Below are 3,918 nucleotides of genomic sequence, written 5' to 3'. Positions count from 1 at the left end.
GTTCTTGGAATAGTTTGGATACAGTGATGTAGTACTACATGTCCGTATTTTTATTTCCCGAGCCTTTGATGTTATATCCAAAAAGTGATTGCTAAGACCAGTTGCATGAAGTCTTCACCATCTGTTTTTATTAGATTCCACATATGTATAAGATCATGTGGTATTTGTCTCAGTGTATCTTGTTTCTTTCTGTAACATATGATCCAGCAATTTCTATTTTTTCTTGCATGGTCATAAATGTTTGTTGTCTTAGAATCAAAAGAGCCATCTTAAATTACAATGTTGTTTAAATATGTCACCTTGTGATACTTTTTTTTTCTATAATGGCTGTACTAACTTAGTCTTACCAACTGAATATGTTAACCTTTCTATACCTTCTCATAATTTTTTTGTCTTTCTAATTACAATTATTTTAACTGCAGTGAAGTCACATCTTGTTGTGGCTTTGATTTGCATATCTCTGATAGTGATCCTGAGCATCTTTGCATATTCTTTTTGGCCATTTGTATTTCTTTTTTGAAAAATGTATCTTAGCTGGGTGCAGTGGTTTGGGAGGCCAAGGCGGGTGGATCACCTGAGGTCAGGAGTTTAGCCAACATGGTGAAACCCCATCTCTACTAAAAGTACAAAAATTAGCCGGGTGTGGTGGGACACACCCGTAATCCCAGCTACTCAGGAGGATGAGGTGGAAGAATTGCATAAGCCCGGGAGGCGGAGGTTGCAGTGAACTGAAATCGGGCCACTGAACTCCAGCCTGGGTGACAGAGTGAGACCGTCTCAAAAAAAAAGAAAAAGAAAAATGTATCTTAAGGTCTCCTGCCTATTTCCAAGTTATGTATTATATGTTTGTTAAGTTTGTTATATATTCTGTAAGTTTATCTTGTCATATCTGTGTTTTGCAAATATTTTCTTTCATTTTGTAGATTATCTCCAGTCTGTTTTCTTTGCTGTCCAAAACATTCTTAGTTTGTTGTAATCCCATTTGCGTATTTTTCTGAGTCTTTTGAGGTCTTAAAAATTCTTCGTTCTGCAATACGTGGTAAAGTATTCCGCTATGTTTACTTCAAATAGCTTTAGAGATTTGGGTTTCCTATTTAAATATTTACTTGTGATTTTTTTATGTTGTAAAAAGTAGGGGTCTAGGTTCATTTTTTAAATTATCATGTAGATAATCAATTTTTCTAGCACCATTTATTGAAAAGACTGTCTTTTTCCAGCTGTGTGTTCTGGACATCTTTGTTGAAAATCACTTGGCTCCAAGTTCATGAATTTATTACTGGGCTCAACTGGATACTTTGACCTGTTTATCTGTTTTTATGTCAGTACCATCCTGTTTTGCTCATTGTAGCTTTATAGTATGTTTTGGAGCCAGGAAGTGTGATGTTCCTAGCTTTGTTCTTTTTGCTCAGGATTACTTGTGCTGTTCATGGGTCTTTTGGTGGTTTCCTATAAATTTTAAGCTTGTTTTTTCCATTTCTATGAAAAGAGTCATTCGCATTTTGATAGAGATTGCATTGAACCTGTAGATCACCTTCGGTAGTATAGCCACTTTTATATTATTTCAGTTCATGAGCAAAAAATATCAATTTTTCATGTCTTTTTCAGTTTTTTATCAATGTTATATAATTCTCAGTGTAGAGAGTGTTTACGTTTTTAATTAAGTTCGCTGCTAGATCTAGACACCTTTCTTTTTATTGTGTATGCAGCAGGAGTATTTGGCAAAATTCAACATGCCTCTGTGGTTTAAGAAACTCAACAAATTAGTTATAGATGGTATGTACCTCAACACAATAAAGGCCATGTATGACAAATCCATGACTGATATCATCCTAAACAGGAAAGAGCAGAGCACTTTTTATCTGAGCTCTCAGACAAGGATTTTACATTATAATCATTTTACATTATAATTGTGTATTACAATATTCAGCTGTGGACACTCTTAAGACTGTGGAGCATGGCCAGGCGTGGTGGCTCATTATCCCAGCCTGTAATCCCAGCACTTTGGGAGGCTGAGGCAGGTGGATCATTGCTGGGGCTACCAGAAATGCCAAGATGAGATTACCTAGAGAAACAGGCAGGTTGGCCAAGCAGCTGGGGGCACCACCCTTCCTGGGGAACTCCTTATGGCCCTTATCACAAATTTGCCTAACAACCTGCTCCCCCGCAATATGCTCAAGAGAAAAAGAAATGGGGTATCAAATGTGAGCATACCCTACAACCTGAAAGATTGTGTAAATTGAGAGAGGTTTTTTAATTTTCTCCAGGTCCTGCAGCAGAAAGCAAAAAAGAGCACTCCATAATTCTTGTCTCCTTGGGAGAGACCATCTCTATCAGCTATAAACAAACAAAACCAAAACTCTCTGACAAGTCTGTAAACTGTCCATCTGTGTCTATAATAATCCTCCAGGCCTAAGCCACTCCCCTTAATTCAGCCAGTTCAGCAACAAGAAACCTACATAGGCTACAAATACCTTCTGATTTTGGGGGACCCCCTTACTTGCCTGGGTTGAAACCTCTCATACTAGAAAAGATTCAGGTACTTGCCAAGATCATTCTGAAAGAAATTATCTCTTTGGATTTCCATGGTCTTCACAAAGTAACAATGATCCATATTTTATTTTACAAACTACCCAAGCAGTGGCAAAAGCCCTAGGGACCATCCTGGCTAACATGGTGAAACCCTGTCTCTACTAAAACAAATACAAAAATTAGCTGGCTGTGGTGGTGCGCACCTGTAGTCCCAGCTACTAGGGAGGCTGAGGCAGAAGAGCTTGAACCCGGGAGGCTTGCAGTGAGCTGAGACCACGCCACTGCACTCTAGCCTGAGACTCCATCTCAAAAAAAATAGTAATAAAAAGTTTCTTAATAACTCCTACAACATTCACCCCTGTGGAGGAGTCACCCTAACCGCTGTTAGGGGGCTTTGGAGGACGACTCTTTCTGGCTACTTCCTGCTGATTTAATAGGGGTATCCTTTGCTATCAAAGATCCTCTTTCCAGATGGCTGCATATGCATGGAGTACTAAAAGGCATATTTGAAGTCTATATTAATAGTAACTTTTTGGTCCTTTCTTAGTTCTAGGGCTCTGAGTTTTGACTGCTGAGCTGAGGTTCCCAGAGATAATTAAAAGTTTTATAAACAAAGTATTTGGGGAGCAACTGTAAGATAGTTGGTAGCGTTCAGGCAAAACTGAAAAACAGGCACAAAGGAAACTATTACAGAGTGAAATAATTATGTGACTCAATACAACTGTATTTTAAAAGGTAAGAAAATCAGTGTATTATGTTTCTAGTAAATAAAAAAAAAAAAGGTTTTTTTTGAGATGGATTCTTGCTCCGTTGCCCAGGCTGGAGTGCAGTGGCGCATTATCAGCTCACTGCAACCCCTGCCTCCCAGTTCAAGCGATTCTCCTGCCTCAGCGTCCGCAGCAGCGGGGACTATAGGTGCACGCTGTCATGCCTGGCTAATTTTTTTTTTTTTGTATTTTAGTAGAGATGGAGTTTCACCACATTAGCCAGGATGGTCCCAATCTGACCCCGTGATCCACTCGTGTTGGCCTCCCAAAGTGCTGGGATTACAGATGTCAGCCATCACGCCCAGCCGTAAATAGTATGTAATAACAATACAGCATTTGCTGGCTACAGGTTTAGGTAAAAGAAAAAAGCTGTATTAATTGCTGGAGGGGTGGGAAAGCACAGTTGAAAGCTGTTCCCAAGTACATACCAGTATCAAAGAGCAATTTCTAGAGTTTATATGGTTTAAATTGAAGTATTTTTCTTTTCTGTATTATAATGTGCACATTTACACATACATAGACATGTATTTTTTTTTTTTTTTTTTTTTGAGACACAGTCTTGCTCTGTCGCCCAGGCTAGAGTGCATGGTGCAATCTCAGCTTACTGCCTTCAGGGTTCACG

At 38.9% G+C, this 3,918-nt stretch overlaps 1 protein-coding gene across 1 annotated transcript in view; it reads right to left on the bottom strand.

Moving 5' to 3' along the window:
* LOC105532703 (zinc finger protein 141-like) overlaps window positions 1–3,918 on the bottom strand; it is a 50,493-nt gene that overhangs the window by 1,202 nt on the left and 45,373 nt on the right. The gene's annotated exons all lie outside the window — the stretch shown is intronic.

Source organism: Mandrillus leucophaeus, unplaced genomic scaffold, assembly GCF_000951045.1.
Source record: "Mandrillus leucophaeus isolate KB7577 unplaced genomic scaffold, Mleu.le_1.0 Scaffold98, whole genome shotgun sequence".
NCBI classification, from domain to species: domain Eukaryota; kingdom Metazoa; phylum Chordata; class Mammalia; order Primates; family Cercopithecidae; genus Mandrillus; species Mandrillus leucophaeus.
This window is presented reverse-complemented; position numbering and strand designations above follow the sequence as displayed.